General features: G+C 40.4%; 1 pseudogene; it reads right to left on the bottom strand.

The window, feature by feature from the left end:
- Positions 1-8,250: 8,250 nt before the first annotated feature.
- Positions 8,251-21,779, bottom strand: LOC132380353 (myosin-4-like; annotated as a pseudogene).
- Between the last annotated feature and the right edge of the window lie 75 nt (positions 21,780-21,854).

Below are 21,854 nucleotides of genomic sequence, written 5' to 3'. Positions count from 1 at the left end.
CAATTGGATTTGGATTAAAAGGAAAGCCAACAACTGGGCTGCAAGATGAAGACAGGAGGGTACGGAACTGAGGGGGGTGTATCTGGGATGCCAGGTAGCACCGTTGAGTCCTCTGGAGATGTCGTGGGCTTATCAATGAAATGTCAAAGAAAGAGGGTGCCCACCTGATGACCCTGATGATGTAGCTACCCTCCTCGTCACTACTCCAAGCCACTACCAACGTCGAGAGTGCCAACTTTATCATTGGGATTGAAACATCAAGTCCTAGTAGCTCTACTCATACTCCCAGTTCTGATGAAGATTCATTGACCTGATAGCTCTGTTTCTGTCTTGAGCTATTGAATATTTCTTGCACTGTCTTTTTCTTTCTGATTTCTAAAGCTGTAGTTTTGCATGATTTTCAAAACCCTCTGTTGCCCCAAGTGCTGACATTATTTCCCTCCATTATATTGCTACATATCCAATATCATTACTAGTTCTTGTTTCTAGAATACTGATTTGCTATGTATATATGTATGTTCACACATTAAAATGGTACTGTGGCAACCCACTTCCCAGCGCACTCGAACCGGCTCACAAAGTGGCGCATGCCGGCATTGATGCAGGTCCCAAAGAGGGATCCAAGCCTGCTTCACCAGCAAGGGGAAAAGCCCACGTGTGGGACAGGACTGTGAATACGCACCCCCTACAGCATTCCTGCCCGGGGAGGGTGGGATCAGGAAGGCTTTAAAGTGAGGCTGCGAAGTTTGAATATATCTCTTTTGTAACTCATCAAAAGTACTTTTGTACTCATGTTTGAGTACTGTTGGGGGGGACAGCCTACCTGGTGGAAGTGACAGTGGCCGGGCCTCCGGCATAGATGACGGCCCTGTAGCTCAGAAGGGTAGGGATAGAAGAAAGAGGACCATAGTAATAGGGGACTCGATAGTCAGGGGTTCAGACAGGCGGTTCTGTGGAGGTGATCGGGAGTCCCGGATGGTAATTTGCCTCCCTGGTGCCAGGGTTCGGGACGTTTCTGATCGCGTCCAAGATATCCTGAAGTGGGAGGGTGAGGAGCCAGAGGTCGTGGAACATTTAGGTACCAATGACATAGGTAGGAAAGGGGAAGAGGTCCTGAAACGAGAGTATAGGAAGGCAGTTAAGAAGAAGGACCGCAAAGGTAGTAATCTCGGGATTACTGCCTGTGCCACGCGACAGTGAGAGTAGAAATGGAATTAGGTGGAGGATGAATGCGTGGCTGTGGGATTGGAGCAGGGAGCAGGGATTCAAGTTTCTGGATCATTGGGACCTCTTCTGGGGCAGGCGTGACCTGTTCAAGAAGGACGGGTTACCCTTGAATCCTGGGGGGACCAATATCCTAGTGGGGAGGTTTGCTAGGGCTACAGGGCAGACTTTAAACTAGTAAGATGGGGGGGGGCAGGAATCAATCTGAGGAAACTATGGGAGAGGAGGTTAGTTCACCAGTAGAGCAAGTAGAGCAAGAGACAGTGTGTGAGGGAGGAAAGGCAGGTGATGGAGAAGGGATGCGCTCAGCCCGAAGATGTAGGGGAGAAGAAAGAAAAGGATAATAAATTTGAATGCATTGTTAGGGATGAAAAAAGAGGAGGAGGTAGAGAGTATCTTAAATGTATCTATTTTAATGCTAGGAGCATTGTAAGAAAGGTGGATGAGCTTAAAGCGTGGATTGATACCTGGAATTATGATGTTGTAGCTATTAGTGAAACATGGTTGCAGGAAGGGTGTGATTGGCAACTAAATATTCCTGGATTTAGTTGCTTCAGGTGTGATAGAGTAGGAGGGGCCAGGGGAGGAGGTGTTGCATTGCTTGTCGGAGAAAATCTTATGGCGGTGCTTTGGAAGGATATATTAGAGAGCTCCTCTAGGGAGGCTATTTGGGTGGAGTTGAGGAATGGGAAAGGTGTAGTAACACTGATAGGAGTGTATTATAGGCCACCTAATGGGGAGCGTGAGTTGGAAGAGCAAATGTGTAAGGAGATAGCAGATATTTGTAGTAAACACAAGGTGGTGATTGTGGGAGATTTTAATTTTCCACACGTAGACTGGGAAGCTCATTCTGTAAAAGGGCTGGATGGTTTAGAGTTTGTGAAATGTGTGCAGGTTAGTTTTTTGCAACAATACATGGAAGTACCGACTAGAGATGGGGCAGTGTTAGATCTCCTGTTAGGGAATGCGATAGGTCAGCTGACAGATGTATGTGTTGGGGAGCATTTTGGGTCCAGTGATCACAATAGCATTAGCTTCAATATAATTATGGAGAAGGACAGGACAGGACCTAGAGTTGAGATTTTTGATTGGAGAAAGGCTAATTTTGAGGAGATGCGAAGGGATTTAGCGAGAGTGGATTGGGTCAAGTTGTTTTATGGGAAGGATGTAATAGAGAAATAGAGGTCATTTAAGGGTGAAATTATGAGGGTACAGAATCTTTATGTTCCTGTTAGGTTGAAAGGAAAGGTTAAAGGTTTGAAAGCACCATGGTTTTCAAGGGATATTAGAAATTTGGTTCGGAAAAAGAGGGATGTCTACAATAGATATAGGAAGCATGGAGTAAAGGAATTGCTTGAGGAATATAAAGAATGTAAAAGGAATCTTAAGAAAGAGATTAGAAAAGCTAAAAGAAGATATGAGGTTGGTTTGGCAAATAAGGTGAAAGTAAATCCGAAAGGTTTCTACAGTTATATTAAAAGCAAGAGGATAGTGAGGGATAAAATTGGCCCCTTAGAGAATCAGAGTGGTCAGCTATGTGTGGAGCCGAGGGAGATGGGAGAGACTTTGAACGATTTCTTCTCTTCGGTATTCACTAAGGAGAAGGATATTGAATTGAGTAAGGTATGGGAACCAAGTAAGGAAGTTATGGAACCTATGACAATTAAAGAGGTGGAAGTACTGGCGCTTTTAAGAAATTTAAAAGTGGATAAACCTCCGGATCCTGACAGGATATTCCCCAGGACCTTGAGGGAAGTTTGTGTAGAAATAGCAGGATCTCTGATGGAGATCTTTAAGATGTCATTAGAAACGGGGATTGTGCCGGAGGATTGGCGTATTGCTCATGTGGTTCCATTGTTTAAAAACGGTTCTAGAAGTAAGCCTAGCAATTATAGACCTGTCAGTCTGACATCAGTGGTGGGTAAATTAATGGAAAGTATTCTTAGAGATAGTATTAATAATTATCTGGATAGACAGGATCTGATTAGGAGTAGCCAGCATGGATTTGTGCGTGGAAGGTCATGTTTGACAAACCTTATTGAATTTTTTGACGAAGTTACGAGGAATGTTGACGACGGTAAGGCAGTGGATGTAGTCTATATGGACTTCAGCAAAGCCTTTGACAAAGTTCCACATGGAAGGTTAGTTAAGAAGGTTCAGTCGTTAGGTATTAATGCTGGAGTAATAAAATGGATTCAACAGTGGTTAGATGGGAGATGCCAGAGAGTAGTGGTGGATAATTGTTTATCGGGATGGAGGCCAGTGACTAGCGGGGTGCCTCAGGGATCTGTTTTGGGCCCAATGTTGTTTGTAATATACATAAATGATCTGGATGATGGGGTGGTAAATTGGATTAGTAAGTATGCCGATGATACTAAGGTAGGAGGTGTGGATAATGAGGTGGGTTTTCAAAGCTTGCAGGGCGATTTATGCCGGTTAGAAGAATGGGCTGAACGTTGGCAGATGGTGTTTAATGCTGAGAAGTGTGAGGTTCTACATTTTGGTAGGAATAATCCAAATAGAACATACAGGGTAAATGGTAGGGCATTGAGGAATGCAGAGGAACAGAGAGATCTAGGAATAACAGTGCATAGTTCCCTGAAGGTGGAGCATCATGTAGATAGGGTGGTGAAGAAGGCTTTTGGAACGCTGGCCTTTATAAATCAAAGCATTGAGTACAGAAGTTGGGATGTAATGTTAAAATTGTACAAGGCATTGGTAAGGCCAAATTTGGAATATTGTGTGCAGTTCTGGTCACCGAATTATAGGAAAGATATCAATAAATTAGAGAGAGTGCAGAGATGATTTACTAGGATGTTACCTGGGTTTCAGCATTTAAGTTACAGAGAAAGGTTGAACAAGTTAGGTCTCTATTCATTGGAGTGTAGAAGGTTGAGGGGGGATTTGATCGAAGTATTTAAAATTTTGAGAGGGATAGATAGAGTTGACGTGAATAGGCTGTTTCCATTGAGAGTAGGGGAGATTCAAACGAGAGGACATGATTTGAGAGTTAGGGGGCAGAAGTTTAAGGGAAACACGAGGGGGTATTTCTTTACTCAGAGAGTGATAGCTGTGTGGAATGAGCTTTCTGTAGAAGTAGTAGAGGCCAGTTCAGTTGTGTCATTTAAGGTAAAATTGGATAGGTATATGGACAGGAAAGGAGTGGAGGGTTATGGGCTGAGTGCGGGTAGGTGGGACTAGGTGAGATTAAGGGTTCGGCACGGACTAGGAGGGCCAAGATGGCCTGTTTCCATGCTGTGATTGTTATATGGTTATATGGTAACTGCAGCTCACCGACTCCGTGTTGTTATTGCTACAGTACTCAATAAAATAAAATACATACTTAGAGTTTTGCAATTTGACCTACAAAATTCAAGGAAAATGCCAAAACAACATTATGAAAAGGGGAATGTTACCTATTCTTACTATGTACGTCAATTAGTTTTATATTATTTGTAACATCAACAAACATGCAGACATGAGTTGGTCATTCAGCCCATCAAGAAAGTTCCTCCAGTCCATTTGATCACAGGTGATCTGTAATTCTTATTCCAACTTTTGTTACTAAGTCATACTTATTAACAAAGGTGATGATGAAAACAGAAATGCTAAAATATTTATTGGATAATTCTATAGAGAAGGAAACATCATTGAAATTTCAGGTGAAGGACAAAGTGTAGAGATGCATAGCTTTAAGGCAGGTATAGAGCTAGGGAAAGATTAAAGTGGGAAAAGAAATAAAACTACTATTAAGATTTAGGACGATCAGCTGATTGATAGCAGAGATGATGGTGCATGCCAATGGTAAATAGGGCAAGTAAAGAAACAAAAGTAGATTTGAAAGAAGATATAAATTTTTAAAAATACAAAAAAATTAAACCTATTGTTATGGTTTGTTGACCTTAATTTTGAGATCACCAAGCTATGAAGTAATTAGTTAGTACCTCAACATCCATTGGTCTTCATTGGAAATGAGTAGGGCAACACAAGTGGTAGAAACAATTATGATAGAAATCCTATCAATCTTGGTTTGGTTAATTGGTATTGACATAATTGTTTTGTTTGCATAACAATAATGAACATTTTTTACCATGCTGATGATAATGAACATGCCCTTGCTAATACTGAATTAATGGCTCTAGGATTTTAAACTGAGAGAAATTATTCTGGTGAGCAAGAAAGTGCCAATGAAACTAAACCCATGTTTTTGTGTCTTTAAAGAAGAAAACACATAAACAAAATACTGAAGAGCAGCAAAGATCACAGAAGCGGAGCAGTGAGAGGGGATCTCACTGAACTCCTGTTGAAGAGAAGGAACAGCTCTTTGACATAAAGAAAAATTCTCAGGCTTACAATCTCAGAGAGAAGGGCTCAGCCTTTCACGTCAGAAATAAGAAGGCTCTCCCTTACCCAATGTGTTCTGATTACCTGGAGTTCTCAGCCTTAGGGGATGTTGAGAGTTCAGTCATTGATTATAGTCAAGATAGAAGCCAATAGATTCTTGGATATTAAGGGATCTGAGGCCTCTGATGGTTAGAGTTGTTTATGGATATTGCATCCTAGCTTCCTACATAATACACAAGCCAGTATGCAAGCCAGGGCAGGACAATATGGAGAGCAAGCTGCTGCCCATGCGACAGGCTTCCCCTCTTCATGCAGCTGATGAATTCAAAGGAATGACAGAGGCTGATGCAGTTTGGGACCAGTTTCCAGTCATTGTTGAACTCAACGTAGGTCTGTCATAGGAATTCCAGATCCAGACCTATCCTTGGGATTTACTCATGAAGCCTTTCTCATGAATGTATATAGCTGCAAGGCAGTAGAGGTTTGAGATCAGAGTTTTCCTTCTCCTAGATGAGCTGCTAACTACAGCTGATGAGCCACATTTGCCTGAAGTGAATGGTTTTAAGACGCCAGTAACTTGCCTTTACCTCTTCTCCTGTCAGAAGAACTGATTCCACCAGACTTAGTAGCTATCCACACATCAAGTCCAGGAGATGGACTTGGTTGTCTGAGGCTATTTGAAATGCACACTGTTGGGAATATTTAATAGATGGTGGAGCTTATTCCCACTACATTCCCCAGCTAGGACAACCTTAAGGAACCTATCAAGGGATATGAGAATCATATAACAGATTGAGGTAAATGATTAGGCATGGTCATATATGGCAGTGGTATAGGCATGAGAGACAAATGATCTATTCCAGCTTCTATTTATCTTGTTCTTGTATATTAAAATGTTTATATTCATAATTGATATGCTTCTCAATTTCACTGTCACACATGTTATAGTTCAGAAAGTTTCCAATTTTGGATTTGAGTTTGTTCTTAAATAAATCTACAACATTTAAGTTTAAGTTTAGAGGGGAGAGAGTGGGAAGCACAGAAGGGGCATTCTGGAATATCAATAAATCAATTGTTTGGAATCAAATGACTTTGCCCAGTGTATCAGGGCTGGGTGGGCAGGTCCCCACCCTTGGCGCTCCTTCTCTGCCACACCCCTCCCAGAGTGCTGCACACATGCCATTCCAAACATCCCGTGCTCCCAGCCGATTTACTCCCCTCCATGTTGACAAATACAATGCCATGCCAGACACCCTAACTATATGTGCCCAAGGCTTTTGCACAGTACTGTATCTAATGAACCCTTCTGGATTCCCCTTGTCTGCCAGAATAACCTTGTGTCTTCTTTTAGCTCTCCTGCTTTCTGTCTTACATTTTCTCTCGCTTTTCTTATACTCCCCTCCCACCTTTTTATTCAGGCATCTTCTCCCTTCGTTCTCAGTCTTGAAGAAGGGTCTCAGCCCGAAACATTGACTGTTTATTCATTTCCCTTCATGTTATCCAACCTGCTGAGGTCCTCCAGCATTTTGTATGTGTTACTTTGGATTTCCAGAATCTGCAGATTTTCTCATGTTCATCATTTGTTCCTTGCTGCCTGTATCTGCTCCACACCTCTGTCTTGTTAACCGGGGGCACAATATCCCTCAAAAACTAAGGTTCCCAAAATTTCTTAGCCTTGCCTTTTAATCTATACTCTTAAATTTCTCCTTTGAAGCCTTTCCAAGCATCTCTTCGCCCATCGTCACACCACCTCTGATTTTAGTTGTTCCATTAATTATGAATAAACAAACCATATTAAATGTATTTCACATTCTTTATCACACACAAGGAATGACAATCTTTTCAATCATACTGTAGAAACAATGATAAATCCATACATTTTCAGAAACAAATGGAGATTGCAATTAATCATTTTTGTCTGTAATATTGGATGGTCAATAAAGTTACAAATTAAAATCAAATAAAGTGATTAAACAAGTGTATGAATTGCAATGATTTTATTTATCTTTCATTAAATGATAAATAAATTCACATTATGCTGATTTCCTGGATTCACTCATGAATTTCCATGTTGGACTCACTCTTCGCCTTCTAGTAGTTTCTGTGAAGAAAGATTATAAGTAACAATTACATAATGAATAATGTTGCAAATATCAATGATATTTTCACACCTATTTATAATAATATGTTTCAAAATGAATGAGAAAAATTAAGCTGGGTGTGATATGTGCATGCACATCAACTATGAAAGAAGGACCACAATAAAATTAATTTCTCCAAGGTTGTTGCTTTCATTGTTCTTTTTTTCTCCCTCCATTTATCTATTGTCCCTTTTTATTTCTATTTCTGTACCCAACTAATCCAACCTACCTTCTCAGTTTTTAATATTTCTTTTTACTTATCTTTGTAGTGTCATTGGTTAAGTATTTAGTTCATTGTTATGCTTCCTCAGATCTTAGATACCTTGTTTTTCTGTCTAAACCATTATCAGACTGGACTAACCATGTGAGCAAAAGTACTTTGAGATGAATCTGTGGACCAAGTCTAACTTATTGTAGAAACTATTTGCTGCCCAGTTACAGAAAAACCTGGCCAGGTTTTACTATGTTATTTCAAATCTTTGACAATACTGTATACCATTTTATACAAAGCTATATTGCACCCTTTAACTTGCTGACAAAATCAGCTTTTAGCCTTAAGCTTGTTCACTTGAGACTCTGCAATATTGGCACGTTCCTCTGCCTCCTCCAGCTCACACTGTACCTTCCAGAGTTTGGATGTGGACATTAGCCTGCTCCATCTGCAAGGGGAAAGAATCATTAAAGATAGTCTGCACGAGGAAATCTGCAAATGCTGGAAATTCAAGCAACACTCACAAAATGCTGGTGAAACACAGCAGGCCAGGCAGCATCTACAAGGAGAAGCACTGTCGACAGGTCCTGATGAAGGGTCTCAGCCTGAAACATCGACAGTTCTTCTCCTATAGATGCTGCCTGGCCTGCTATGTTCCAACAGCATTTTGTGTGTGTTGCTTAAAGATAGTCTATTACATTCATGGTTCTGAAAGAATTTTTTTTTTAAATATAAATTTAAAGCAGCAACATAAGCTCAAGGAGGAAATGCAATTTTGTAAAGTGACTTTTAGCATTTTGGGGACAAAGATTATACAATATAATTCAACCACTTCTGTATTTAGCAGGGTATAATAATTACTTCAAGAATGTATTCTGAAATCACTTCAATTTGGCACAGTCAGCAGGGCCATATCTTGACCTTCAGCTTTCCAGTGTACCTACATTACAAGCACTATTATAAGGCAGAGAATCAGTCTATAGCAATGTAGCAGCCACTGCACAAGGTTATCGGGCTGGAATTTGTTGGAGAGTTTCAGCATAGCAATGGCATAAGGGCAATTGGTACTATTTTGTTCAGAGTCATGAGTAACTGATATATGTCAAGCTTGCTCTGTCTAGAAGTTAAGCCCCAGTGGTTTTGCTAAACACACTTTATATAGTATTGTCTGTGTGACATCCATCTGAAATTCATAGTCCTAGATACAGCATGGAAACAGTTCCTTCACACCAATGCCAGTCATCAACAACCCATGACATTAACCCAGTCCTTTGATTTTTTTGCTTACATTTTGAAGCAATATAACTTACAGCCTCCTCAGATTGCCGTTAATAGTTTTTAAAGCTTTACTTTGCAGCTTGTTAACCAAGTCTAGAAGTCTCAAGTTATTCTTTATCTTCTTCACTCTGTAGGGAATTCATTCACATTTCAGCACTGAATTGCATAATCTATATACATAATATGCAGAAAGTGTGCATTTGTTTTACAAGGTTAAACATAATTAATAGTTGCTCCATTGATTGAGCTTTTTTATTGTGATATGAAGCAAAAAGATCCTAAATTTTAAGTTGAAGTTCAAATTTATTTTCATCTGATTGTATAAACATACAGCCAAATGAAACAATGTTCACTTGGACCATGGTGCACCCTCACACACAGCACACAACTTAAAATACTACTATCAATAATATAACCCAAAATGCATGCAGTGTGCAGCAGAGATAAACAGTAAACAGCTTGCTGTCCTTGTGATGAGACCTTAATGGTGGCAGGGTATTCAATAGTCTCACTGCCTCAGGGAAGAAGCTGTTACCTTTTCTAGTAGTACTAGTCCTGATACTTCTGTACCTTCTTCCTGATGGTAGCGAGTCAAGGGGATTGTGGGATAGGTGGTAGGAATCTCAATAGTGCTTTAGGCACCCTTTCTGCAACACTCCTGCTGAATGTCACAAATACAGTGGAGGGAGACATTTTTGATGCTCTTGATGGTTTTTACTATCCTCTGTAGGATTTGTGGTCCAACATCTTGGAAATTCCATATCACACTACGATGAAGCCAGACAGGACACTCTTGATGGTGCTCTTGTAGAAAGTTGTTAGAATGGGGCGGGGAGCATTGCACACCTCATTCTCCTCAGATAGTGTAAATGCTGTTGTACCTTCTTGTCTTGTGTGGAGGTGTTGTGGGTCCAGGTTAGATCATCTGTAATGTGCACACCAAGGAACTTCGTGCTCTTCACTCTCTCCATGGCAGAGCCATTGATTTGCAATGGAGAGGGGCCATCCGACACCTCCATGAAGTCCACGATCATCTGCTTTTTCTTGTCCACTTTAAGACCTAGATTGTTGTTCTCACACCATTTGACAAGCCTCTCCAACTTCTCTTTCAATGCTGACTCATCACTGTTGCTGATGAGGCCAACCACTGTAATAACATCAGCGAATGAACTTGATGAAATGATTTGAGCCGAATCTGGCAGTGCAGTCGTGAGTCAGCAGTGTGAATAGCAGCGGGCTGAGAACACAGCCCTGGGATGCATCAGTGCTCAGCATGATGGAGCTGGAGACGTTGCTGCCAACTCAGACTGACTGGGGTCTTTCATTAAGATGTCCTAGATCCCATTTTGGAAAGGGGTGTTGAGTCCCAATAAGGCCAGTTTACCCACTGGCCTGAGGGATGATTCTGTTAAATGCTGATCTGAAGTTGATGAAAACATCCTGGTGGAGGAGGCATCTTTTTCGGTGGGATAGGATGGAGTGGAGGGCCGAGGCCATGGCATCTTCAGTGGACCGATTTGAGCTTGGGGGAACTGGAAAGGGTCCAATGTAGCAGGAAGGTGGGATTTGATACAATCCATTACCAGCTGCTCAAAGCACTAAATTACAATTTTCTCTAAATATCAGCCTCTCTCCATATAGGATTTTGTTTTACATCTTACTCCTCTCCTAGTTCTATCTTGTAAACTGCAAACACTCCACTCTCTCTAGTTCTGAGGAATGGTAAATAATCTAAAACATTGCCTGGTTTTGCTTTCCACTGATATTTCTTGCCCTAGTTCCGCCAGCATTTCCGTTTCATTTCTGCAGCAGTTGATTTTGCAAGGGCAATGACCTTACAAGTTAGAGACCTCTGCTGTCAGGAGATATTCATGAATAATAACTTGAATAGTGCAATATTGCAGGCATTAAGTCATTCTAGACTGCTTAAGGAAGCAGTGAAAGTTGAAAACTGATGAGAATAGGTAAAAGATTTGAATTAAGGGCTTTGGATCAGCAACACTGCAGAGTGTAACATTGAAACAGCAATTTGCTAGCATCCCCTCTTGCTGTGGCAGGAGCGATATATCTCTCTCCCTCATTACAGAGAGAGGGCCTGTTGGGATGCCAAGGTTTTGGGATGGACACTAGTTTTTGATGGACTTCAGATTATGGTCTCTGGGGGCTTGCTATTGCTTGCATGTTGGGTATGGGGGAACTGATGCTTTTTGATGGCACAAGTGGGGGGTTGCTTTGTTGCCATTTGTGTGTGGGAGGGGAGTGGGGCTTTGGAGTTCTAATGTTTTCCTGTCATTCATTCTTTGGGGTTCATTTGTTTTGTAGATGTCTGCAAAGAGGAAGGATTTCAGGTTGTATACTGTATATGTTCTGACATTAAATTGAACCATTGAATCATTGCACCATTGTAGATAGGTACACACTGAAACCCTGTTTCAAAGAATGGCCTATCAAGAAATCCCAAGGTTAAACATTCTACTCTCCTTTTATAACCTCCAATTGAACAGAAGCTGAAGCTACAAGTTATCTCTGTGGCCTTTAAGTAGGGCAAAGGGAACTAAATGGAGTGAGAACCTTTATTCTATGCCCAAAGCCAACTATTAAAAAGCTTAGATTTGTGGATGTCAACCAAGAGCAAATTTGGATCAAATGATATGGTTTTAAAAATCTCCAAACCACACTGGGTAAAGTTTCATGAAGAACAGGCACCAGTTCAAAAATCATATCCCAGGTGTAATGAACAGTTTTGGAGAAAAATGGGTGGAACTGTACACTATTAATGGAATGAAAAGCAATTCAGCTTAAATCTCACTACCTGGTAGGTCAGCTCCTTGAACTTCCTTTCAAACTTGTAAAGACCTTTATTTGCATCTGCACATTGCTTTTGCTCAGCTTCAAGTTCACGCCCAAGCTCACGTACCTTTAATGAAAATGCATGAAACCAACTGGAAATGTGGAACATTATATACCAGCTTTCTATATTCAGTTAGAAGTTAGCTTCTCATTAATATTTCATTCTTAAGGATAGTAAGAATAGCAAAGTAAATATCATTATTCCTTTTATTGCACTAGTTATTTATTATTGTAATTTATACTAATTTTATGTCTTTGCATAATTTCACATTCTGTAAATCAGTAATAAAGTCTGATTCTGTATTTGTTCAAATATCCGTACCCTGGCCTCCAGTTTCTTTTCCACCTTTCAAGGCAAGCTGTTCGGCCTCATCCAGGTGGAGTTGCAGGTCCTTCACTGTTTGATCCAGATTTTTTTCCATTCTTTCCAAATGAGCACTAGTATCCTGTTCCTTTAATTCTTCTGTCATTATAGCAGCCTTGCAATGTCATCATCGAACAATATTGTCATAACTGGCTTGCAGTTCAGCAAAGCAATACCCTAAAGTGTTTGAAAGTAGCATCTACTTCAAGTTAATTTTATATGATCAATTTCATAGTCTTATGCTCTTATAACATTGAAGCAACAGTTTTACATCTGTTATGGCTTTCTTTGCTTTCTCCTCTGCATTTCTTGATTCTTGAATGGAATCCACAACCTCAGTTTGTAGATGGTTACTATCAATTTCAGGCACCTTCTCTCTGTTAATCAGGTTGGTATTCTGATGGAAGTCAGAAATATTACTGCTCTCTTGTTACCCGAGTATGTAGGAGCTGTACATGTTCACTGGCGTCAATCAGTTCCTGCTCAGCCACTTCAATGGCTGCTCTTAGCTCTTCAATTTCTGCAAGCTGTAAGCTCCACCTTCTTTCAAGCACAGCCATCTGCTCCTTTAGTTCTTCTTGGTCTCTAACAGCCTTGTCAAGGTGTAACTGGCCTTCCCCAAAAACAAATTATTAATTGATTAGCTAATTGCTAACATAATTCTAACCAATAGTATTTTAAACACGATTGGCATCTGTTCCCTTTCTAAAACAATTTCTAGTTTGTCAGTATTGAAATTGAACATATACATTATTTCTAATACAAGGGAAATTCCATAGGACCATAACAAAATAAAGCAGAATTAGGCTATTTGGCCCAACAAATCTGCCTATCATTTCATCATGGCTGATCTATTCTCTCAGCCTCAGTTTGCTGCTTTCTCCCCATATCCATTAATGCACCGACTAATTATTGATCTATCACTTAGTCCATTTTTTGCTTAATGGACCAGATGTCCACTCTTGCCTCTCTTTTCACTTTATATATCTGAAAGGAACTTCTTGTACCTCTTTTACATTACTGGCCAACTTACCTTCATTTTTCATTTTTTCTCTCCTTATTGCTTTTGTAGTTTCCTTTTGTTGGTTTTTAATATCTTCCCAATCCTCAGTTCCCACTAACTTTTGCTGTTATGCATGCCCTCTTACTTTTATGCTGTCCTTGACTTTTGTCAGCTACCATTATCTCATCCTCACTTTAAAATGCTTCTCTGGACTGAACCAATCTTGTATCTATTGAATTAATCCCAGCAACTCCAGTCATTGCTGTTGTACCTTCAATCCTGTTAGTGTTCCCTTCCAATCATCTTTGGTCATCTCTTCTCTCATGCCTCTGAGCTTACCTTTACTCAACAGTAATGCCAATATATTTGATTTTGTCATCTGTCTGAAACTGCAGCATAAATTTAATCACATAGCATGTAGAATAATGTAAGAAAGTAGTTATGGGATCTGTTTTATTATCTAGTAGTTAATATAATTAATATACATTTCACCTTGGTTTCCTCTTCCAGTTGTCTGTTTAGCTCCTCCATCTGTTGAGAATGCTTGCTTCCCTCTATTGAGCTGTGAAATTTGGGACTCCTTTTCTTAAAGCAAAAGACTTAGTTCCCCTTAAATCAGAAGATATATTAGGAAAAGATACTGCTAATAAAGATTAACATTATAGTTCACTGCTGGGGTGCTCTTGGTTCAACTTAACAAGTTCATAACAGTAAGGACTAATGAAAATCATCAATTTTAAATTGTGAACAGTCTATCCACTAACTATGATCCATGCAAGGCACATCTAACTGGTGGATCATGGCAAAACAAGTGACTTGGAAACTGAAAATGATTTAATAAATACAGTAAATGCACGTTTAACATGGAAAATACACATTTTTCTAGGGACAAATCTGTAATCAAATTTGTTGTGTTGACATGTCACTCATTAAACACATATGTTCTTCATGCTGTGTCTTCATTTCATTCAGTTGCTCTTCAAGAGTTTGGCAGGTCTTTTCAAGAATGGCCTGTAATGCAATTAAGTATCCTTATGATAATATGCATAAGTTTTGTCAATGGTAATTTGTAGGAGATAAATGTAACTTACCTTTCATTTTGACACTGATTCCATGTTGCTGGTAACGTCATCAATTTCCATCTTCAGCCCACTCTTTTCCTTCTCGAGTTTCTGCTTCACACTTTGCAGTTTGTCGATTTGTTCCCCAAGTTCTGCAACAATGTCAGCCTACTTCTTGCGAAGAGCAGCAGCTGTGGCTTCATGCTGGAGGGTAGATTCTTCCAGGTCACAGCACATTTTTTGAAATTCTGCCTCACGTTTTTTGTTCAATTCAATCTGTACTGAGGTTGCCCCACCAGCTTCTTCCAGTCTCTCACTGATCTCCTCCAGCTCACAGGAATGGTTTCCTTCCAATTTTATTTTATATAAACATGAATTGGCAGTTGATGATTCTTTTTTTATACAAGTAGATGATGTCAAGTCATATTGCTCCGGGAGTTGATTCCTAATGGGTTTCTTTTTCTTGCAGTTAGAGGGTCCTTTTTTTTGTAAGTTGGGGTTCTCTCTTTTCCTTCATTTCTTTATAAATGTTTTCTTCATTATCATATATTATCCTTTTGGATAATTTTTTCTCTTCAGCTTTATTACAGTGCATATATCAACTTGAACTTTTGTATCATTTTATAGCTGAAGAGTGTTAATAAAAAGATTCCAAAAATGAAAATGAGATCTTGGCTTCTGCCTTAGCAATAGCCATGCACTCAGCTTCAATTTCTTCAATACAGACCTGTGTTGTACAGTGGAGATTATATAAATTCTAGCCTTTCTATACCCCACAAGAACCATATTCTGAATATATCTGGTTATGTCTTTTTAAACATACTTGAAGCTCTTTGATTTTCTTCTGCAGTTGGATTCCAAGAATCTTTTCATCTTCAATCTTACTTTGATACTGGCTTATGTCAAAATCTTTCCTGTAGCACCATGTGATGAAAATACATTATTAAATGCACATCATAAACAATTCAAAAATAAAATCACTCATGCCAAATAAGAAAATACTTGACATTTTGAGTAAAAGATCTTTTATCAAAAGAGAAGATGAGCATGTTTTAAGTTGCAGAGTAGGAGAGGGTTGGAATGAACTTGGAATATCAGTGACAAGGTCCTTTATAGAGTTGTCATGGACTTGATAACTTAAAAACAGTATTGATGGAATGACAAAAAAACAGATACATTGAAACTGAAGGGTATGGTATTACCCTTGTAGACTCAATAGGGTATTCTGCAAAGCGGTCACCCATTTTGGCTCAGGAACAATGCACAAAATGCTGGAGGAACTTGGCAGATCAGTCTGCATAAATGTAGGGAATGGACAATCAACATTTTGGGTCGAGACCCTTCTTCAGGACTGGAGAATTTGACTGTTCAGTTCTTCCCATAGATGTTGCATGACCCTTTGAGTTTCCCCAGCATTTTGTATGTCATTCCAGATCGCCAGCATCTACAGTCTCTCTTATGTGCTGATTCTGTATTTGATCATTTCAAAGTAGAGAATACTGCAATGTGGTCACTGAGTTAATTTGCCAAATTGGAATACGTGGGGTGTACTTTCACATTGAGGGACTATTTGGGTCCCTGATGGTGGGAAAGGAAGTAAAAGGGCAGGTGTTGACCCTGAGCTTACAATCACTTGTTACTTTAATTTTCTCTCTGGCTCCCACTCCGACTCTCTGCTTTCAGCCTCCCTCGATGCTCCAAAAACACCTGGCCCAATCTCAATTTTACACTTTCAGCTAACTGTCTTTATTGTCTTTCCCAGATCTGGCTGTATCTTTCTGGTTCAATTTGTTTCTTTGTACTTCCTTTTTCTACCTCTCGGTGCTGACTTTTGAACTACCTGTTACCTTGACAACGTTGCCCTGCACCCTATCACAGACTATCTGTGTTCTCCACCTCCCCACTTCCCTGCAACTTAAAACATGCTTTCTCTCTCATTTCTCCATTTCCCTCCCCCAATTTGGACAATGGGTCTTTTGACTTAAAATGTTGACTCAGGTTTTCTGATCATAGATGCGGCCTGTTTTACTGAGTACTTCCAGCATCTTCTATATTTATAGAATCTGCCTTTTTTTTGGTCAATTTCTCCTTACTTCTTTATTTTCTCTTCTAATTGCTGTTTGTCATTTTCTAAGTCAATTAATGATTCTTATATCAACTTCAAACCCCCTTCAAGCTTCCTCTTAACTCTTTCCAGATCCACACGAAGTTTTTTCTCTTGCTCCAGTGCACACTCAGGCTACAATAAGAAAAATCATCATAGTGATCTAGACAAAAATTAGATTATTAAAATTTATATGTTCAGTGACACTGACATCATCCACTTGCAGTTCCAATTTAGCTTTGATTTGGTTAAAGAGTTGACTTTATCCTCTTCAGCCTGCAGACCTAAGATTTGTTGATGAAAGGGCTTTCTTCTCCTTTGTTAATTTGACAACATTTTCATCAAGGGCAGACATTTCTTCTGTAATATTCTTAACCTTTGGTTAAAGCCCAATAGCCATTAATTAAACATGCAGTTTTATCCATCAGATTCTACAAATTAAATAATTTTGTTCCAATGCAAGTGAATACCTTGTTTTCAGTGGCATGCGTTTCCATTTCTTTTCCATTTCCACCTTAGCCAGTGTAATTTCCAAATCATCGATATCCTTCTGAAAAGCAGTGGATTCATCTTCAAGCTCCTGCTTTGTGCTTGTTAACTCTGCATTAACTTCCTTTTCATCCTCCAATCTTTCATTGTATTCCTTCATCTTTGCTTCTAATTGAACTTTACTTTTGATGAGCTGATCACATCTTTCTTCAGCATCTGCTAAGCCTTCTACCTCCTTTTGGGGATGAAAGGGAGGTGCATTTTAGCCTACCAATGCATTGACAAAACATTCAAAACAGACAACACATTTATGACTTGTTCTTTAAGATATATATTTATTTCATAAATACATTACCACAGTTTAAGGAATGTCTCAACCACATGGGAAAGCTACAGCACTAAGAGAATTTATTTGCCTAAAGCATGATGTACTTTCTACATGTAAGATCATTTCTTATATACCCAAGTCCAGGAAGGTTAAGTGCAAAATAAATGGGGACCTTCAAATGTTTATATACATTGTTTGAGTTAAACCTTCTAAAATTGTAATTTACCAGAGAGGAAAATATCACTTACTCAGCCAACATCTATCCAGTGGGGCAGTTGGCTTGCAGAGTTAACCAAAGTCAAGTAGAAAATAGTCAGGTTGTCAGTAAGATGTGAACACTCTGGATTCTGTGATATGAAAGTGTCACAAGCAGGGACAGGAATGGACCCAAATGCAGGACACAGGCACTGAAGTACTAGGAGTGGGACAGGATGGGGATGCCATGGCATTTAAGAGGTAATGCAGGTGGGGCTGGATCCCAGCATTCATGGCAGGGCAGGAGAGCCCCCTGGGGTGGGCACATAATTCCTGGGCAGGGCCACCTCCCAGGCAGGAACACAGAGACCCAGGCAAGACATGGACACCTGGGTAGGTGTAGGGCACAACCCATCGGGAGCAATGGGTGGAAAGGGTCAGAGCCCTCAGGACAGGCCACATGGATCCCAGGCAGGGCCACTTCCCTGGCAGAAACACAGAGGCCTGAGCAAGGAACAGACACCTGGGCAGGAGCAGGCACAACCCATCAGAGATGAGGGGTAAGGAAGAGAACTTAGTCCCTCCACCAGGCAACAGCAAACAGCCTGGCTTACCCAACAGAGGCAAGGGAACTGAAGGTGGCTGGGTCCAGGGTGAGCAGCAGGACATCCAGGATACTGCAGTAAATAGGGGGGAAGCAAGCTGACAGTGCAGACAAGGCAAATACAGCAGGACTAGCACACCCAAGAGAAGCAGGAAAAGCAAGACAAACCAGGCAGGGCAGGATGCAGAGCAAACAAACCAGGTACAGAGCACATTAAACCATCTTCAGAACAGGCAAGAAACAAAACAACCACCCAAGTAGGTGCAGTCCCTGAGCCCCTTATAAACACCTGCCCCCTAATAGGCAACAGGTGTACCTCCTTAAGCCAAGATGATCCAATGGCTCCAGGTGACAGGAGGGCTGGCTGCAAGGCCCAGAGTCTGCAGTCCGCGGACCAGAGCAAGACACGGAAGGCGGGCTCCGGACCAGGCCCTAACAGAAAGATTGCCTAGGTTAACTTCAATAATGAGCTGGAGTATTGTGAACCTATTGGATTCATTATATTACAAGCTATTTTACAGAAGATTGTCAACCTTTAGTGCCTTCTATGCTATAGAAGAGCTCATCATGGCTCTTCTCCAAGCCCAAAGGATAGTGAACAAACAATCATCCAGCTGCAATTGAGTGCTCAGTTGGTGAGCACCAGATACATTTTTTAGTTCTATTAGCTACCTGATCAACGTCATTTTATTGCAGATTTGGTCAGATGCTTTATCTTGAGTTTACTCCAGCAAGAAAACAAAGAATTCTAATTTACAATAGAAATTAACATTAATGGCAAATAACTTTAATTTCCCCCAGATTCTACCAATCACTTGCACTCGTGGGGCAATTTGCAGTCGTCCTTTAATCCATAAACCCTACAATTTTAGGAAGTGGTGAAAGAGCAGAGAACCTAGTGAAATCCTACATAGTCATTGGGAAAACCTGATTGTTTTACCTAAACTGAGCTCAGACATTCAGCTTTCCTTTATAGATTAGTTATTGTAATTTCAGGCAGATCTTGACTTACAGGTCAACAGTACAAAATGCTATATTCTAAGATGTTCTGAATTACAACAAAATATGACATATAGAACATGAGGAAATCTGTAGATCTGAAAATATTTCTGCCAGCTTCATTTAGATCATAGCTAAACTCAATGTTAATTTCCTCCATTTCCTGTAACCATGCATTTGAGAAGAAGGCCAGATGGTTCACTAAGACCATGCCAGCACTCTGCAAGAGCAATCCAGTTAATCTCATTCCCCATTTCTTTTCTCATGGTCTTACTTTGTATTTCTTCGAACATTTAAATTTCTTCAAACTTTTAGAAAGCCACATTTTAATTTGCTTTGACATTGTGCCTTCCAGGCTATAATTACGAAATAAAAATCAAACTCCTTGCATCTCTTTAATTTTTTTTTTCTAATCACCCTAACCTGGGTCCTTTGGCTTTCAATATTTGTACCATTGGAAACAGTCAAGGTTAATTGTCATTCAGCAACAGTACACAGCGTGTGTAGTCACGAGAGCACGAAAACATGCAGTCAGAGTAACATAATATAGCCAAGTCCCTGAGTGGCATGGGCTGTAGGTTAATGGTGCATGGGATGATTTTGTGGTCAGCTTGACCTCCACCGAGTGGATACTGGAGCACAGCACTTATGCCAGCCCCCCCAACCCGGCAGAGGTTCCAGTGCACCCACAGAGGACTCTGCTCACTCTAGTGTCTCCTCTCCTGGGTGGCTGCACCAGGCAACACCGTGGCAGGAGGTCCTGCTCTGTGCAACAACTGAGGCAACACAGCTCCCCTGCCATCGGTCTCAACAATAAACCAGTGAGTCGAACTTGCAGTATTCTACATTACAATGTTCAAGACAATCAGTTGCACTCTTTGCTGGACTGCACACCACCTCTGCACAACAACGGTATGCAACAAATCCAGGTGACAACACGGTACGCAACATGTCCAGCTCCATCTATGTCAAGCAACTTGCCAGTGGGGTAGACCTACAGTACTTGATGTTCTTAATTTCTAGCAGTGTTTTGCAATTTTAAATGAAGATGTAAAGGACAAACAATTACACCATAGGTTGGACCCAGAGAGGCCACTATGGCTGTTCCCACCACCATCTTATCATAAGCATTTCCAGCCATATCCATTTCTTTGATACAATTCCTAATCTATGTCGATCTACATTGTTCAGTCTCCGTTTGAACATTTCCATCAGATTTCTTCAAACTCTCGCTAAGAAGAGCAACCACAGTTTCTCAAGCTATCTATCTAATGAAGACACCTCGTCCTTTTGACAATTCCAGTAAATCATTTTGCATCCTGGTGAATCTGCTAACCTTCTAAAATTGCAGTGCACAATACTCTAAGCCATATGAGTGCTCTATATCAAATGTTTCAACATAGTTTCTGCTGTTGCGTGAGTGAGGTTACTGGAGAAAATTCCTGGTAGATACAACACAGCTTCTTTATTCAACAAAACAAGGTCCAGCAGGCTTCAAATGGAGACACTTCCCATCAAAAGGTCTGGCTGGCCCAACGTGTGGCTCGATATTTTACGTGCCACACATTAAAGGACAAATCCATATTTACAAAGTATGGATAATGCTTTCTTTGAACTACACATAACCTTCACACCTCCCCATTCGCATCCGCAGCACAGGCGTCCAAATGAATTTTAATCAGCATTGTCTGGTCTGGGATTCACTGATTTTAGGAACTCATTGTTCAGAGCCGTACTCCAAATTAAATCCCCAATACCTTTTCAGATGTGAAAGCTGGCAACCAAAGTCAATTGCTAAATCTATATGTCCTGAACCGAAAAATCACTCTAACAGATCCACGATTTAACACTATATCTGTCTAATGATAAACATGAGAAAGTCTGCAGATGCTGGAAATCCAAAGCAACACAATAAAAATGCTGGAGGAACTCAGCAGCATCTATGGAAATGAATAAACAGCCGACGTTCTAGGCCAAGACCCATGTTCAGGACTGAGAAGGAAGGGGGAAGACACCAGAATGAAAAGGTGGGTGGAGGGGAAGAAGGCTATCTGGAAGGTGATAGGTGAAGTCAGGTGGGTGGGAAAGGTCAAGGGCTGGGAAAGAAGGAATCTGATAGGAGAGGAGAGTGGACAATAGGAGAAAGGGAAGGAGATGGGGATCTGGGGGAAGTTAAAAGGTCAGAGTGAGGAATAATGGGGGGAGGTGAAATTAATTTACTGAAAGGAGAAATCAATATTCATGCCATCAGGTTGGAGTCTACCAGGAAGGATTATAAGGGGTTGTTCCTCCACCCTAAGGGTGAACTCATCTTGGTACAAGAGGAGTCCATGGATCGTCACATCAGAATGGGAAATGGAATCTGAATTAAAACATTTGGTCACCTCTAAATCCCACTTGTGGCAGTTTATATAGTGTTTTCTCAGTTCGGTCTGCTAATATCAATTATTGCACATGATTTCTCTTTTCCTACACTTCTCTAATATACCTTGTACATTTTTATGGCCTCAAAAGGTAGAGGATCACCAAATAAAAGTCCGTCAAGTTCAACTTCCAAGCTCTCAAATGACCTAAACTCAAACATTTTCCATCTCAACTTATGTGAGGTTGTTCTTCCTAACATGAGCTTTCTGAATTAACTCTGCGTTGACAGCAGACC

The sequence above is a fragment of the Hypanus sabinus genome, chromosome 23, assembly GCF_030144855.1.
Source record: "Hypanus sabinus isolate sHypSab1 chromosome 23, sHypSab1.hap1, whole genome shotgun sequence".
NCBI lineage: Eukaryota > Metazoa > Chordata > Chondrichthyes > Myliobatiformes > Dasyatidae > Hypanus > Hypanus sabinus.
Note: the sequence above shows the minus strand (reverse complement) of the source record. Positions and strands in the feature narration are given on the sequence as shown.